Source organism: Anolis carolinensis, chromosome 4, assembly GCF_035594765.1.
Source record: "Anolis carolinensis isolate JA03-04 chromosome 4, rAnoCar3.1.pri, whole genome shotgun sequence".
In the NCBI taxonomy this organism is placed as follows: Eukaryota; Metazoa; Chordata; class Lepidosauria; order Squamata; family Dactyloidae; genus Anolis; species Anolis carolinensis.
The window spans coordinates 58,066,431-58,085,037 of record NC_085844.1 but is presented as its reverse complement, the minus strand read 5'-3'; the positions used below and the strand labels follow the sequence as shown (position 1 = coordinate 58,085,037).

The window sequence follows — 18,607 nt, the reverse complement described above, 5'->3', positions numbered from 1 at the left end:
CCTGGCAGAAGGCAAGAGCGGAAAGGGAGCTGGCTGCAGTTCCAGCGGATGCTACACAGCCTTCCTTCCTTCCTTCCTTCCTTGAGCGTCCTCCCTCTTCCCTTCCTCCTTCAGCTCTTCCTCTCTCTCTCCTCCGTCTGTCTTGTCCTCCTTGGGCTCACTGCCGATCTCCTAGCCTCCCTGCCTGAGCTGCAAAGACTTCTTGAGCCCCCTCTCTATTATTTGCTCTCCAATTCTGTTGCCAACTCTCTGCCTGGCTCTCTGTTCCTTTCTCTCTGCCTTGTTGCCTCGCCGGGTGCCGGGCTTGTTTGGCTTCTCTGCCGGGCTGGCGTTCGGATTTTTATTTGCCCATGACTTTTTTTTTATTGTTGTTGTTGCAGTCACGTAATAATCGCTATCAGAAAAGACGTCACCACCCAATTCCTCAAGGAACAGAACAACTCCAAGTCCGAGATGATGCCAGCAGGAGTCATGAGCTTCCTTCCCATCAGCTCCTCAGCCTGCCCTCCCCACCCCACCTCCTCGCTCCCCACCCTTCGCAGCCCCCAAAAGTTTCACCGCGGTGCCTCATTCTCAAGTTCCACCTGAGATGCATCGTGTGGCGGAATGAATGACGCTGGTGGGGGAAAAAAAAGTCCGCCTTGCTTCCACTTGGTCCTGAAAGAAACACTTTTTCTTGGAAACAAATGTCATTGATTTCACAGGAACTTCCTTGAGAGTACAATTCCGTAATCCAATCCATGCAGGTAAACGACCTTTGATTTGTTGGTGGAAGAGAAGTTCTGCAGGAGAAGCTCCAAGGTATCTGTTATCCAAGGCTTTCATGGCCGGAATCACTGGGTTGCTGTGAGTTTTCCGAGCTGTATGGCCATGTTCCAGAAGCATTCTCTCCTGACGTTTCTCCCACATCTATGGCAGGCATCCTCAGAGGTTGTGAGATCTGTTGGAACTAAGCAAGGGAGGTTTATATATCTCTTGTGTGTTGGATGCTAGTGTGAATGCTGTAAATAGTCACATTGATTAGCATGTAATGGCCTAGCAGTTTCAAAGCCTGGCTGCTTCCTGCCTGGAATCCTTTGTTAGAAGGTGTTAACTGGTCCTGATTATTTGTGGAATTCCGCTGTCTTCTGAGTGTTGTTTTTTATTTACTGTCCTGATTTTAGACTTTTTAAATACTGATGGCCAGATTTTGTTCATTTTCATGTTTTCCTCCTTTCTGTTGAAATTGTCCACATGCTTGTGGATTTTAATGGCTACTCTGTGTAGTCTGACACGATGGTCGTTAGAGTGGTCCAACATATTTTTCTCAAATAACATGCTGTTTCCAGATTGGTTCAACATGTGCTCTGGGACATGTAACGTGAAAGGCACTGCAGACTAACTCAACCAGAGAAGTCAGCCATAGCAGAGCACTTAATGAACCAACCTGGACACAGCCTATTATTTGAGAACACAGAAATGCTGGGCCACTCTAACAACCACCATGTAAGACTACACAGAGAAGCCATTAACATCCACAAGCATGTGGACAATTTCAACAGAAAGAAGGAAACCACGAAAATAAACAAAATCTGGCTACCAGTATTTTAAAAAACGCCAAAATCAAGAGTTGTAAATAAAGTAACAACACTCTGAAAACAGGAGAATTCCAGACAAAAACAATCAGGGCCAGCTAACCCTCCTAATAAAGGGTTCCCGTAGGCAGTAAGCAGCCAGTCCTTCAATCTGCAAGGGTATTCAATGCTAATCAAGGTGTCCAATTGCTACATTGAACAAACAAGCGTTCTTTCTCCCAACCTGGACTTTTCACAGATATGTAAACCCCATTTGACTAGTTTCCAACAGACCTCACAATCTCTGAGGACGCCTGTCATAGATGTGGGCGAAACGTCAGGAGATAATGCTTCAGGAACATGGCCATACAGCCCGGAAATCTCACAGCAACCCAGTGATTCCGGCCATGGAAGCCTTCGACAACACTCCCAAGTTATCTGTTTACTTAGCCAAGACAAGGGCGCAATTAAAGCCTTTAATCGCAAAGGCCTTGCTGTTATCATTTAACATTAGCTGCTTCTCCTCCCCAGCCCCACCCCCCCTCCAACCCTAAAGGCAGTTTGGATTCTTCTTGATCATTTTCCCATTAGAGATGGCAATTGACAGGATTGATCCCCCGCCGAGCCTTGACGAGTGGCTTCTTTCTCGGCGGAGCTGTCCAAACGCCGTGGTGCTGAATGGGCTTTGGCAGCCGAACAGGCCACTTGGAAGAGCTTCGCCTCCCTATTTACAGCTCTCTCATCGTGGCAGGGCAACATTAGGCAGGTCGCCGTTTAGATCTCGTCCTTCCTTGTCGCAACAGCATGTTTGTTTCCCTCGCTTGAAAGGGTTAGGAAGACATCTCTCACCCCATCCACGCCTCTGCCCAGAATACGTGAACAGATTGCATCCTTTTCATTTCTCCCCATCTGAATGAATGGTACGAACAGCATCTTAAGTCTCCAAACAGTAATACCCCCATAACGAAACACAATGATTAGACAACAGAGAAAATTATGCAGAAGTTTATTTCTATTTCTGTTCTCGAGGACGCACAGAGAAACACTCAGATTGGAAGGGGGGCAAGGAATCTCCCCTAAATTTCGCAGCAGGGAGATTTTTCAGAGCATCTCTCTTCTGGAAATAACGCAACCCATGAGCGTTAGTTTCCCCCACAGAAGCAGCCCAGGAAAAATGACGGACTGATCCTCTTTTCAGCTTAATTTATTAGATCCTTGCTTCCTTCTCCGAGTGAGAAATCCAGATTCATTTAGGGGAAATGTTCTCAGGAAAAGCAAAGCTGCCCCTGTGCATTTCAGTTGTGGAACCGATGAACCAAAGGAGCAGGAAGGAGCAGAAGGACAACGTTATAATTCCCTAATTCAGTTATTGGGTTTCAACAAGAGCCCAGCAGCCATCTGAGCTTGCCTCAAGGGAGTGCTCAGAAGCCAAAGCCTATATATTGTCCGCATTCAACTACAAGTTCTGTACACCTGGAACTGTGTACCTGATTCTATGAAATGGAATTTTAGGTTTCACTGCTTTTCCCACTGAAATAAGCACAATCATTGTTGTTTTATGTGTTGTCGAAGGCTTTCATGCCGGGATCACTGGGTTGCTGTGAGTTTTCCTGGCTGTATGGCCATGTTCCAGAAGCATTCTCTCCTGACGTTTCACCCACAGCTATGGTAGGCATCCTCAGAGATTGTGAGGTCTGTTGGAAACTAGTCAAATTGGGTTTATATATCTGGTTGGGAGAAAGAACTCTTGTCTGTTTGAGGCAAGTGTGAATGTTGCAATTGGCCGCCTTGATTAGTATGGAATGGCCTTTCAGCTTCAAATTCTGGCTGCTTCCTGCCTGAGGGAATCCTTTGTTGGGAGATGTTAACTGGTCCTGAATCAGGATAGTAAATAAAGAATAACACTCAGAAGACAGGGGAATTCCAGGGGAATTCCAGACATGAAACAATCAGGGCCAGCTAACACCTCCCAATGAAGCTGAAAGGCTATTCAGTGCTAATCAAGGTGGCCAATTGAAACACACTCACTTTCCTCAAACAGACAAGATTTCTTTCTCCCACCCTGAACATTCCACAGATATATAAACCTCACTTGCCCAGTTTCCAGCAGACCTCACAACCTCTAAGGATGCCTGTTATAGATGTGGGTGAAACGTCAGGAGAGAGTGCTTCTGGAACATGGTCATAGAGCCCGGGAAAACTCACAGCAATCCATCCTTGTTTTACCTTGAAAAAAACCCTCAACTTAATTGTGTTCAGATTTTTTTTCAGTTTGTTTAAGTAAACTTTTTGACTTTTTCTGAACATGTAGCCCTAAAAATCATACATCTTCAACCAAACTTTGCAAATTGAAACTTGATTTTTCTGATAGTCAGCAGTCCCCATAGGCAGCTGCTTTTCTGAGATGTTCCTTTAAGTTCCTATTGCGTCGTTATGATAATTCGCAGGAATTGATCTCAGTCTCAAACATAAAAGTTTTCCTTTCTTCCCAAAGAATGTTAATTTATGTCTTTTCAGAATCATTGTCATGAAACCGTTTTGAGAGGCTCGCCTCTGGAAAACCTGTTGCAAGCAGCGCCCGCCACCTTGTGGGAAGTGAGAAACGTGCATGGCTGAATATTGAGAAAAGGGTTCAGTTTCCTCTTGTTTATGGGGACTTTTAAATTAATAATCCCTAAGTAAAGGCTTTTAACTTGTATAACTGCTGGCCACTGTGGTGTACTCGTGGATGGGGTGGGGGGGGAGCTTGCCCCTATATTATTGAAATATTATTGTACTCCATATCAGAAAGAGAGTCACGATATTCCCTGGAATGTTGAAGATCACATCAATCCCAGATTGCCTTTCCAGACATTCTTCTGGAGTTTCACATGGTTATGATCGGAGGAAACAGTGGACTCAAGCCAAAGGAGAATGAAATCATATCCAAGCCCTGGCATTAGTCCATCAATAATCAAGTAAGTGGGCAAAACGACTCTCCAAAGGGTCAGGCTTAGCACAGCAGGCTAAACTGCTAGCTGAAGAAAAATCATGCCAATCAAAAGGTCAGCAGTTCGAGCCCAGGTCGGGGTGAGCACCTGCCATTAGCCTCAGCTCCCTTTCCACCTACCAGATTGAAAGCAGAAATGTGAGTAGATAAATTGGTACTGCTTTTAGCAGGTAGGTAATATAAGCGCCCTTAAGGATATCGATCAGGAGGATGTCTAAGGATGACAAAGCTCTGCAGAATGGAATATGAAGCGACAGCGCGCGCACACACGCACACACACCTGTGATCAGAGTCGAGCACACCCTCCAAGACACCAGAAATAAGATGGGGAAATGCCTTCACATCTGTCTGTGTATTGTCTGTGCTTGTTAACTCTCTAGTGGAACTCTCTACCCCGGACTGTGATGGAGGCTCCTTCTTTGGAGGCTTTTAAGCAGAGGCTGGATGGCCATCTGTCGGGGGTGCTTTGAATGAGATTTTCCTGCTTCTTGGCAGGGGTTGGACTGGATGGCCCATGAGGTCTCTTCCAATTCTACTATTCTATTATTCTAATTGTATAATGGCATTGAATGCTGGTCGTATGTGTGTTCTGTAATCCGCCCTAAATCCTCTCGGGGAGATAAAGCAGAATATAAATAAAGTATTTTAAAATTTATTTTAGTCTTTAACAATATCAAAGAATTTTCTGATCCCAGCATCTGTATTCTTACCTGGATGCATGAAAATAAATATGCCAAGTTTCAGTTCAAAAGTGTTTAGAATCAAGGGGCAAGTTCTCATTTGCTACAGAGTCAATTTTCAATGATTCCTCACATATCTTCACAAGTAGTACTACTCAAGTAAGAAAAAGTGAAGCGTCTTTGGAAAAGGTAAGGCTGTTCTTCCTAAATGTTTATTTTTCTCAGCCCAGTAGTGTTAAGTATAGAATTCTCCAGGCACACAATGTTTAAACTGCTTGATTGCAGAGAGTCCCAAAGGCAGTGTTGAATTTCTATAATACGGAAACGGCTTAAAATTCCCTTCCTCTTGCTACCTGAAAGTTCTTTTTAATCCCAATTTTGAATCTAAATTGAGTAGCACACTGATGTCTGTTTTCTTCACATCATTCCAATCTCTATGTGATTCACTATGCAATACTCACAAGCAACTTTAAAAATATACTTTTAATAGGAAGCAGCACAAAAATAAATCCAAAACTTTATAGCCTGTGTGTTGTTGAAGGTTTTCATGGCCAGAATCACTGGGTTGCTGTGACTTTTCTGGGCTGTATGGCCATGTTCCAGAAGCATTATCTCCTGATGGCAGGCATCCTCAGAGTTTCAGAGGTTTATAGCCTAAGAAAGGCTAAGAAAGAATCCAATAAAGTTGGAATGCACAATATATTTCAGCCTCAAAGGTTGCAAGAAATGTTGGAAAGGAGAGAAATTTATATTCTGTATGATCAAATACACGAAATGTTTTTCCTCCTTTGACACACACACACAATACATGAAAGATGGATGCAATAGTAGCAAAGGGGTCAGGGGATATGCCCAGAAGTCTATAAAATGCAAAAAAGAAAAGAAAAAGTACAATCAATGATCATTCTGTGTCAAGTTTAAGGAAAACAATCTTTCAGAAAAGCATCAAGAGTAACAACAAAATCATCCTAGATGATCAGGCTGATTATGAAAGCTGTAGGAAACCCTTTGGGTCCAAGAGCTGGTCTGGCTTCTATACATCTGAGCCTATGTGTCAACTGTAGTGAAGAATTGCTAAAGGGAGTGGAATTATTTTGGGAGCAGATGCATGCAAAGTTCATGCCATTCACACACAGTTTATGCCATACACACACCACGAGAGAAGCTTCTTCTTCACTACTGCTGGAGTGCTACCTCTGGTACTGCCACTTGAGGTCCTTCAGTGTTCTTGGGAACAGACTTTCACCTGTCCTTCTCATTGTTCACTTTTCTTGATGAGGAGACCACCACTCCGTGTGCCTTGAGGAGATGGTTCTCAACTGAGAAAACTTCAACAGAACCAGTGGTTTGAGGAAAGACAACTGGGGTCTCAGCCAGCACTTGGGAATATTTCTTTTTTGGACAACAATTCCTCTTCCCACTTGCCTCCTCCCAGTTATGAACAGGGCCACTCGGACAGATGGACATTATTCCTTGTGGTCTCAACAGTTGGGAGATGGATGCCTGGAGGATGAAATGTGATCTTCACACTGGAGATTCCTCCCTGCTGCTATATGGAAACAAGGATATATTTATTTTATCCACCAGATAATAGGTAGGTACTTCAAGTGATTTTTATGTGACTCTCCAGTACAGAAGCGCTCTACATACATGCTTTGGAAGAGTCATATATACCATCATTATAAGAAGGAGGGCCCAGGTCAAATGACAGAAATAGTTCTACATTTGTACAGGAAATGAGAAAAAATTGAAGCTGCTACTTGCAATATGGTTTGACGAACAGGTGCATGCACAAGACATTTCAAGAGATAATTCTGAAAAAGAAATACTTCTAAATATAGGGCATACTGTATCCTGCTTGCCCCAGCCCTGTCAGAGTTCCTGGCTTTGCTTACATCTGTGCCAGCCACACTTTTTATTTCTAACATGCATTATTAATAATGCATTTTATCACTTTGATTACTGTACTATCCAGAATTAAAAGTGATATAACAATGTCATCATGCATATGCAGTTTTCTATTTCCTGACATGGCTATCGACATCTATCCATACTCCTACCCTCATGTTGGCTTACACTGTTTTGTTCAAACTTTTGTGTTTAAACATGTCTTTGGCCTAGGCAGTGGGACACCAAATAATAAAAAATAAATCTAAAATATCGATAGAGATATATAGAAAAGTTACACATAAATGTTCAGATCCATATAAAATATATAAAACAACCCAGCTTAAAAGAGAAGCACGAGACATAATGTGATTGAGGCTGCAATCCAAAATTATTTTACCCAGGAATAAGCCTGTAATTAAAAGCAAATAAATAAAAACAAACTTAACTTAAACTTACATGTCCACTAAACATTGATTGGATTTTATTTTTTATTTAAAGTATTCTTTCTTTGGGGCTTTTTTTGCAAGTTGCTTCAGAGTTCTGGTTGCTTGGATTGATAGTATTTTATTATTGTTATTTATATACCACTTTTCTCACCCATGGGGGGACTCAAAGCGGTTCACAACATAATCCATGGCAATATTCAATGCCTAACAAATATAAAGCATCACATATCAAATTAGCCACATATAACAATAGATTAAAACCAATAAAATTATAAAACTATACAATCAACAAACACAACAGGGGGCCAATCTGATCTCAGTGGGGAGGGAGTTCCATAGCTGAGGAGCCACCACCGAGAAGGCTCTGTCTCTCATCCCTGCCAATCGCACTTGCAAAGGTGGCGGGACTGAGAGCAGGACCTCCCCGGTAGATCTTAATGTTCTAGCTGGCTCATAAAGGGAGATGCATTCTGATAGGTAAGCTGGACTGGAACCATTTATGGATTTATAGGCTAAAGCCAGCACCTTGAATGTGGTTGCCGCCCATTGGATTACTTGAAGCTTCCAAACAGTCTTCAAAGGCAACCTCTACTGTACTGAGTAGAGACATATACAGGATTCTACTTCTGAAATGATAATCAGATAGGTTGTAAATAACAGGTGGGGTTTCAAGAAAATTGTTTATATTTTAAAATGCAGAAATAGCTATATGTGGTGGTGTTTTTAACTTTTAAAGTCTTAAATGGCTTGAACTAAGCTACTCAAAGAAATATCCTGTATCTCCCTACCCAGATCTGAAGCCCTTTCCTTAATGCCCTTGGCAAGCGAGGGAGATGCAGATGGTTACAAGACAGAATTCTTTCCACTGCTGAGATCTCCTTCTTGTAGAATTATCCTCTAAAGAGAGAATCAACTGGTGTCTTCATAAGAGTCTTTTTTCTTTTAAGTGAAACCTCTTTTATTTCCCCAGGCATTTAAAAAACCAATCTAGCACCATCCTTTACTAGAGTTTTTCTATTCTGCTTCCTCTAATTGTTTTCATTTTTGTACTTTATCTTTAAATGCACTGTATATCATCCAGAGAGCTTTGCTTATTTGGGCATCATAAAACTACATGAAGTAAACAAATAAACAAATACAATAGCTTCAAAGAGTCTGAGCAGCTGTTTCTGAGAACCACTATCCAAAGTTGTCCCAGGCACATTGTTGTTCAAGTAGCCAAATACTTCTGCCTGTTTTCACAATGAAAATTCATTTCCTTATTTTCCTTCATTTAAGATGTGCCAATTCAAGCACCATCTAGAGGGAAATGCCAGATATGATGCACAATATTTGATTCCTATCATGTAAATGCCTTTTGGGGAGGGGGTGAAGATAGGATGACTCAGGCAAACAGCAAAGAATGAACAGAAGTAGAGTCACTTCTACATTTTATTACTATTGCAGTCTTCATGTATGCAGTGTTGGAATACTAACCAAACCTGAGAGACAAAATGACCCTGCTTTTGATTTTCATTTCACATTTAAGTGTCAACTGACTTATAAGAAAATATGATCTCCACTTCAGAAATGAAAGGTCACATGCCAAAAGATATAGAAAGACATACAAAACTGTTATTTTTAGGACAAAAGAAATAGTAAGAAACACTGAAACAGTCACATATTGGGTTTGAGCTAGGTTTAGTCACACATAGAATAGGTAAGCTTAACTCAATAGTGCTTGTATTAATTATGACTAATTAAACTATATATCACTTTATGCACTAAATCCCATTGTTAGAGTAGACCTACAGGTATGGGGATCCCAAGCCACCTTGTCTGTCTCATGAGGAATCTATTTAACAACCAAGTAGCAACAATAAGAAGAGACCATGGAACAACAGACTGGGAGTACGGCAGGGCTGCAGCCTCTCAACTTGTATGTAGAACACATCATGCAACATGAGTGGCTTAATGAATGAAAGACTGGAGTAAAAATTGCTGGAAGAAACATCAACAACCTCAGATATGCAGATGATACCACTTTGATGGCTGAAAGTGAGGAGAAGCTGAGGAGCCTTATCACCAAGGTGAAAGAAGAAAGTGCAAAAGCTGGGTTGCAGTTAAACATCAAGAAAATCAAGATTATGGCAACCAGACTGATTGATAACTGGCAAACAGAGGGAGAAAACGTGGGGGCAGTGACAGATTTTATATTTCTAGGCACCAAGATTACTGCAGATGCAGACTGCAGCCAGGAAATCAGAAAAGGTTTACTTCTTAGGAGGAGAGCAATGACCAACCTTGATAAAATAGTGAAAAGTAGAGACATCAGACTGGCAACGAAGGTCTGCATAGTTAAAGCAATGGTATTCCCCTTAGTAAGCTATGGATATGAGAGCTGGACCATAAGGAAGGCTGAGCGAAGGATGATAGACATTTTTGAACTGTGATGTTGGAAGAAAATCCTGAGAGTGCCTTGGACCGCAAGAAGATCCAACCAGTCCATATTCCAGGAAATAATGTTCCACTGCTCTCTGGATATTAGAGGCAGAGATGAAGTACTTTGGCCACATAATGGGAAGACAGGAAAGCTTGGAGAAGATAATGATGCTGGGGAAAATGGAAGTAAAAAGGAAGAGAGGCCGACCAAGGGCAAGATGGATGGATGGTATCCTTGATGTGACTTGCTTGACCTTGAAGAAGCTGTGGATGGCAACAGGAAGCTCTTTCTTGGGCTGGTCCAAGAAAGTCACGAAAAGTTGGAAGTGACAGAACAAATATACAACAACAAACAGAATAAACAGAATAAATGGGATTTATGTATGCTTTGTTTTATCAAGCCCTGATTCATTCAGTAGGTCTAGGCTGGTTGTAACTAAAAACTAGATTTAGCTCTAAGTATGATTTTAACCAGTGGTGGGAAATACAATCCCAACCTGAATTTTTGGTTACCACACACACATACTGACATTCAAATAATTAAATGGGAGATGCTGATATGGAGCCAAAAAATTGTGGTTCTTTATACAAAGCCTTGTTCTCTTGCAATTTGCAGGACGACCTTTTTAAATATCTCAAGTCTTGAGAATTACATTGTTTTGATCACAAGATTACATTTATCCAAGAGTAGTTCCAATGGGATGAAATGTGTTAAAATGTTTGAAATTAATTGTCAGATCAATGAGATTAGATTGATTGTCTCCCATGGCAACACAAGCTGCATTTACACTGCAGAATTAATGCAGTCTGACTCCACTTTAACTGCCATGGCTCAATACTGTGGAATCATAGGAGTTACAGTTTAGTGAGGCACCAAAACTCTTTGGCAGAAAAGGCTAAAGACCTCATAAAACTACAGCTCCCATGATTTCAAAGTACTCAGCCATCACAGTTAAAGTGAGGCCACAATGCATTAATTCTACACTATAGATGTGTCTACATGCATGTACACACACACATTTCTAAAAACAATACTCCATATTGCTGAGTTGGATATTTCTTTATATCCATAAACTCTGGAGGACTGCAGAAAGTTTTAGAAACACTTAAATCCATGTAAAATGAAATACCTCCCCCTACACAAACCCATTAAGGTAATTTCAGACAACTTTCTAATCTACAAAACACTTTTTGGTCTCAGTCCAAATGCTAGAGTACAGCCACTGATTGATTGCCAAATGGCAAACCAACATCTATGTTAAGTTCAGTGCATTCAATTATCTACTCTAGCTGAGGTCCATTATTAAATTCAAGTCATAATTTTGAATATACATCTACATACTGACTGATGAAAATTCAATCCCTAAACCCCAAAAATGCTTTAGGCTTTAAAAATTAGAACAAAATATTCACTTGAATGTTATATGATCCTATTAAAGTCTATTTAATTATAGTTTTCATGCAAAGTTGCAGTGAATGGGGGTATGACTATAAATCTGATTTATTAAAGTGCAAAACAGATGGTTGTGAAATTAATTTAGAAAGGTGTTTACGTGGTATAAAGTAAAAATTTGAATCATGAAATTAATCTGATAGAAAACTGGTAACTTGCTATATTTCAACTTCATCTACCTCACAATGGGGACAGTTATTCAATCCATCTTTAGTTCATAGGAGGGGAGCTACGGTGGCGTAATAGGTTAAACCTTTGTGCCAGCTAAACTGCTGACCTGAAGGTTGGGTTGCTGACCTAAAGGTTGCCGGTTTGAATCTGCGACATGGAATAAGTTGTCATCTGTTAGCTCTAGCTTGTGGGAGCATAAGAGAAGCCTCCCAGTAACACATCCGAGTGTCCCCTGGGCAACGTCTTTGTAGACAGTCAATTCTCTCACACTAGAAGCAACTTGCAGTATGTTCTCAAGTTGCTTCTGACACAATTTTTTAAAAAGTTCTTATCTCTGTAGACGGCCAATTCTCTCACACCAGAAGCGGCTTGCAGATGTTCTCAAGTCGCTTCTGACATGATTTTTAAAAAGTCCTCTTTGAATACTTATGAAATCAGATACACAGGTTGTTTTATAAATGCAAATGGCTATGGGATTCATGGATTTTGTTCGTGATTAGAAGTTGTCAGTTTAGTTCATTCTAGTTGACTGATTTCAAGTCAAGAAGTAAGAATGGCTTTCTGCAGAGAACTGGTTCTCTCTATATTCCTCCTCCGCTTTATCTTGGATTCTGCAAAAACAAATAAAGGCTCTTTATTTCCCTGGGAAACTAAATACAGTATTGAAACACAGTGATCTTTATGGGGTTCCATATAGGAATACATATCATCTGTTAATGGTGCTCCATTCAGTCATGCCGGCCACATGACCTTGGAGGTTTCTACGGGCAACACCAGCTCTTTGGCTTAGAAATGGAGAAGAGCACCAACCCCCAGAGTCTGACACAACTAGATTTAATGCCAGGGGAATACATTTACCTTATCATATGTTAAAGAAAAGGGAGAATGAAATAAGGGAAGAAAAGGCGGATTACAAAATAAATATTTTGTAGAGGGTAGATGAGAAATAGGATTTTCAAAAAGTTGTGAAACTGTTTCCTTTTCTCCCAAGAGCAGGGATCTGGGAGTACATGGAAGTAAAATCATGAGTCGTTTTTCTGACTTCATTCTGGTAAGATATTTTACCAACATAAGTTTCAATATAAGAATGAGCTTAATAATTAAATGTTCACCTTCCAAAATAAACACAATTAAATTGGATTGTTTTGCTTATTAAATAGCAACTAAAATGTACTAACCTTTTTCTAACTTTCGTATTTCTGCAAACAACTCAGGTCTCATCAATCTTAACTCCCTATAGTCATGCCAGCCACATGACCTTGGAGATGTCTACGGACAACGCCGGCTCTTCAGCTTAGAAATGGAAATGAGAACCAGCCCCCAGAGTCGGTCACGACTGGACTTAACGTCAGGGGGAAAGCTTTACCTTTTTATAGTATCAATATTAAATTGATCTCATGATGTAAACATAGGGGCATCTACACTGTAGAATTAATGCAATTTGCCACCACTAAACTGCCTTAGTTCAGTGCTATGGAATCATGGGGACTTAGTTTTACAAGTTCTCTAGCCTTCTCTACCAAAGAGTGCTGGTGCCTCACTAAACTGCAAATCCCAGGATTCCATAACATTAACCATAGCAGTTAAAGGACCTCATCACACGAGAGCTTGGGTCTACTTTAAATCCACTTCAGGGAGCGGGCTTTAAATAGCTCAACCAGACAGGTCCTGGGCCTCACCAAATGACAAACCCCAGATTTCTGCAGGAGGCAGAAATCGGATTTAAAGTGGATTCATGCTCTAGTGTGATGAGGCAGAAAGTGGAGTCAAACTGTATTAATTCTATAGTAAAGATGCATGTATATGCAGAGATCATTCCTTGTGCTCATTGTGATTTTTGTATTACCTATTTATTAGCTTGTTTTAGGATAAGCTGGCAGAAAGACAGTAAGCAGGTATTAGATCTGTTTCCAACAAGAATGTTTGTCTCAGAAGAAATGGGTGAAAGGAACTCTATTTTAACAAGGGGGGTGTAAACACAACACCAGCAGGATTGCCTTATGTAACATTTTCATTTACTGTAGTGCAGACTAATGGTAGAATCTTATAAACCATATAACTGTGCCAACTGATCATTGGATTTATAATTAAATGACATTTTATAGCCTCATGCATTTTTTGATACATGTCTTTAAAGGAGAATTTTATTTCTGAGGTATAGCCTAATGGGATGCTGAACATTATTTCTTATCAAGCAGATGCAGGCAAACAAATGGGCCAAATTCTTAATAATTAATCAAAGGAACATTTTATCTCACCAGAGGAGAAAAGCTAAGTGAATAAGAGACTTCCCTGGTTTCTTGCTCCACAATACGTTATGTTTCATTAGTAAGGTTACAATTTGCTCAATTTTTTCATGGTATGACTTTAAAAGATGTGAAAGGGCAACGTGTCCTTATCGGAAAATGAAAATACTTTGAATTTTGCATTTATTTCAGTAAGACTGTTATATTCCAGAAACACTTAGAACCAGACTTCTTCGTCAGATGGATAGAATGCTAGAATTATCAGGTTTGAATCAAGCACCCATAGGCACTGCCATATAATGAAGTTTCATAATGCATCTTCACTTCATTGAACTCATATAATAATAATAATAATAATAATAATAATAATAATAATAATAATAATAATAATAATTTATTAATATTCCACCCTATCTCCTCAGACAGACTCAGGGTGGATTCCAAACATAAAAAGCAAACATTCAATGCCTGAACACAACAAACAATACACCCATAACAACAAAAATTGACAACTCAACATATAAAAACAAATTATGACTTAACAACTAAAATTAAATTTAAAACACAACCTGTTATATCAGATATAAAACAAAATGTCAAAACACTGAACAGAAGCCTTCCCAGTTCCTTGGGGCCAAATAGATTGATCATTGCTCAAGATGTCTATTGAGTTGCTGGGGCAAACAGGGCACAGTTACAGATGGTAGCTATTAATCCAAGGTATAATGGTAGTATTACCATCTAATCCTCCTCCTCATCCTTGTAAGCCAGTGAACAAAGGTATGTCTTCATCTGTTTCTTGAAGGCGGGGAAGGAGGAGGAGCATCTTTAACTCCTTAGGAAGGGAGTTCCAGAGGTGGGGGGCGGTCACAGAGAAGGCCCTTTCTCTTGTTCCCACCAGCCACGCTTGGGACAGGGGTGAGACCGAGAGCAGGGTCTTCTCTGATGACTGCCGTATCCGAGTTGGTCTATAGTGAGAGATGCATTTCGTCAAATACTCTGGACCGAAGCCGTTTAGGGCTTTAAGTGTAAGAACCAGCACTTTGTATTTAGCCCGGAAACAGAATGGCAGTCAGTGTAGCTGCTGTAACATGGGAGTGGTTCTCTCCATAATGCAGCTCAATAGAAGGATGGAGTGGCCATGGGGAGCCCTCTCAGCCCAGTAGTAGCAAATTTCTATATGGAATACTTTGAAAAACAGGCCCTAGAAACAGCACCAAAAAAGCCAACTGTTTGGTTCAGATACGTAGATGACACCTTCACGATTTGGAGCCATGGAGAGGAAGAACTCAGCAAGTTCCTGGACCATCTTAACAGCATCCACCCAAACATCCAATTCACCATGGAAAAAGAAAAGGAAGGAAAACTGCCATTTCTAGATGTTCTGGTCATCCGCAAACCCAATCAACAATTGGGCCACACAGTTTACAGAAAACCTACACACACAGATAGATACCTTCATAAAAACTCCAACCATCACCCAAGTCAAAAAAGGAGCACAATCAAAGCCCTGACAGACCGTGCACAAAGAATCTGCGAACCTCACCTCCTCCAAGGTGAACTCAACCACCTAAACTGGGCTCTACAGGCCAATGGATACTCCACCACAGACATCAGAAGAGCTGCAAGGCCAAGAACAAGCCATGAGAGTCAAGACAAAGATCCACCCAGAGGAAAGGTGTTCTTACCATACATCAAGGGAACTACTGACCGCATAGGGAAGCTGATGAAGAAGCACAACCTACAAACCATCTACAGACCCACGAAGAAAATTCAACAAATGCTACGGTCAGCGAAGGACAAGAGGGATCCTCTCTCTTCTGCAGGAGTCTACCGGATACCATGCAGCTGTGGACAAGTCTACATAGGGACCACCAAACGCAGCGCCCAAACAAGAGTCAAAGAACATGAAAGGCACTGCAGACTAATTCAACCAGAGAAATCAGCCATAGCAGAGCATTTGATGAACCAGCCTGGACACAGAATACTATTTGAGAACACAAAAATGCTGGACCATTCTAACAACTATCATGTCAGACTACACAGAGAAGCCATTGAAATCCACAAGCATGTGGACAACTTCAACAGAAAGGAAGAAACCATGAAAATGAACAAAATCTGGCTACCAGTATTAAAAAACTCAAGAATCAGAACAGTAAATAAAAAGCAATACTCTGAAAACAGAGGATTTCCAGACATGAATCAACCTAGGGCAGTTAACGACTCTAAACAAAGGATGCCCCAGAGGCAGGAAGAAGACAGCAGATAAGCTTTTCAATGCTAATTAAAGTGATTAACTACACACATTCACACTGACCTCTCTCACCCTAGACTTTCCACAGATATATATTTACCTCTTTGCTTAGTTTTCTCCATACCTCACAACCTCTGAGGATGCCTGCCATAGATGTGGGCGAAACGTCAGGAGAGAATGCTTCTGGAACATGGCCACACAGCCCGAAAGACACACAACAACCCTGTGATCCTGGCCATGAAAGCCTTCGACAACACACAGCTCAATACAGTTAAACTGCATCTGCATTATGAAACTGCATTATATGACAGTGTAGATGGAGCCCTTGTTTTTAGGAAACATGCTTTAATAAGGAAGTAACTCATTATACATCATTACCTATATTGTCTTACTAGTGGATTGGGGGGGGGGGGGCATTAACAAAGAGAGACAATGACACTGTGGTATGTTTTTTTTTTTTTTTTTTGCAAAGTTTTCATGTATCTAATAATGTTAACTCATTATTTAGGCTTGATCTACACTGCCAAGAAGCCCTTGATGGCGTAGTGGACTAAAGCCTCGTGACTTGAAGGTTGGGTTGCGGACCTGAAAGCTGCCAGGTTCGAATCCTACCCGAGGAGAGCGCGGATGAGCTCCCTCTATGAGCTCCAGCTTCATGCGGGGACATGAGAGAAGCCTCCCACAAGGATGGTAAAAACATCAAAACATCTGGGCATCCCCTGGGCAATGTCCTTGCAGACAGCCAATTCTCTCACTCCAGAAGTGACTCAAGTTGCTCCTGATACGAAAAAAAAACTACACTGTCAAAGAATGCAGTTTAACTGCATTGAACTGCATTATATGAGTCTACACTGCCATATAATCCAGTTCAATGCAGTTAAATTGATTCTGAAACTGCATTATATGGCAGTGTAGATCCAACCCAAGAATCCCAGAATGGAATCAAAGGTAGAAGAGACCACAAAGTCCAAACCCATCCTGCCAAGCAAACTTGTTCCCTTTTCGATATGACAACCTTTTAAATATTTAAACATAGCTATTATGTTCCTTTTCAACCTTCTCCTCTCTAAGATAAACATACCTGCTCCCTAAAATGCTCCTCATTTTAAGCGTTTTACTATTTTGGTTGCCCTACTCTGGATGCATTCCAGCTTGTCAATATCCTTCTCAAATATCTCAAATGCTGGGTTTGGGAGATTTTTCCGCAGGATTGTGAGCCAATTTAGTTCTTTACAAGATTTTTAAAAGAAATTTGGAAAATAACAAAAAAATGAATGCAACTCCTCTGGCAATAATGAGGAAGTTTTACTCAATATATTACTTTAAAAAAAGTTCTTAATTTAGAAAACATGATAAAAGTGCAGATTAAAAATACATAACGTGTTTTGACAATGCATTCTAGCTGCAGAATACCGAAAAGGGCATTATGATGTCATCTTGGCTGCATTTATTTGGACATTCTTTTGACCTTATCCTAAAGTCAGGAGGGAAAGGGGGAAGTGGAGGAAAGTGGGGGAAAGCATCCTTAATAGTGGGGATGCAACCTAGCCTGGCAAGTTCCGTCTTCAGGAATGGCCAACAATCCCACAGGAAAATAGACACCTCTGACCATGTTCACACGTTGGCAATACAGATTTCAATGTATAGCCACTGGAAGTGGTTGTGTGTCATGGTAAGGCCTCAGTGAGACTCATTATGCCTGCATTAGAAGTCACTCAAAAAACAGGGGAAATTTAAGGTGGAATGTCTTTTGCAAGAAAACCAGCAATCCACAGGTTCATCAGAACATGGTGATTGGCCTTCCAATGAATTTCCAGTTACCAATGCATGTACTATGGCCAAGCCTGACTTTTCCAGGAACTGTTGTAGCTGGCATACCAGTTTTAACTGAGCAAAGGCAATCCTGGTTATCATCACCACTTGGGTTTCCAGGTTTAGGGCAGAGTCCAGTACTATCCCCAAGCTACAAACCTATGATTTCAAGGGAAGTGTGACCCCATCCATCACAGGTGGTGTCACTACTCTTGGGACTGTCATACGGGAGACCAGTCTTGTCTGGATTAAGCTTCAACTTGTTAGCCCTCATCCAATCCATGACAGCCAATAGACACCGGTTTAGGTCCTCAATAGCTATTTTAGCAGTTGGTGAAAAGGAGTGATAGAGCTAAGCGTCATCTGCATACAGATGGCACAGAACCCCAAAACTCTGAATGACCTCTCCCTTTGGTTTCATGTAGATGTTGAACAGCATGGGGTATAAAATCGAGCCCTGCAGTACCCCCAGGACACAGTCCAGGAGGTAAAGCAGGCCTCCCCCAGCACCACCTTCTGGGTGTGACCACTGAGAAAGGACCAGAACTACTGTAGTACAGTGCCCCCCCCCCCCAATGCCATCCCAGCCAAATGTCCCAGAAGGATACCAAGGTCGATGTTATCAAACACCACTGAGAGATCTAAGAGAACCATTAAGGTCACACTCCCCTTATTTAGTTCTCTACGTAGGT

General features: G+C 41.1%; 1 long non-coding RNA gene across 1 annotated transcript; it reads left to right on the top strand.

Annotated features, from left to right (window-relative positions):
• Nucleotides 1-428: 428 nt before the first annotated feature.
• LOC134298900 (uncharacterized) lies at nt 429-5,197 on the top strand. Its single transcript, XR_010006019.1, has 2 exons — nt 429-746; nt 4,071-5,197. It is a non-coding gene; the product is annotated as an uncharacterized LOC134298900 (long non-coding RNA).
• The last annotated feature ends 13,410 nt before the right edge of the window (nt 5,198-18,607 follow it).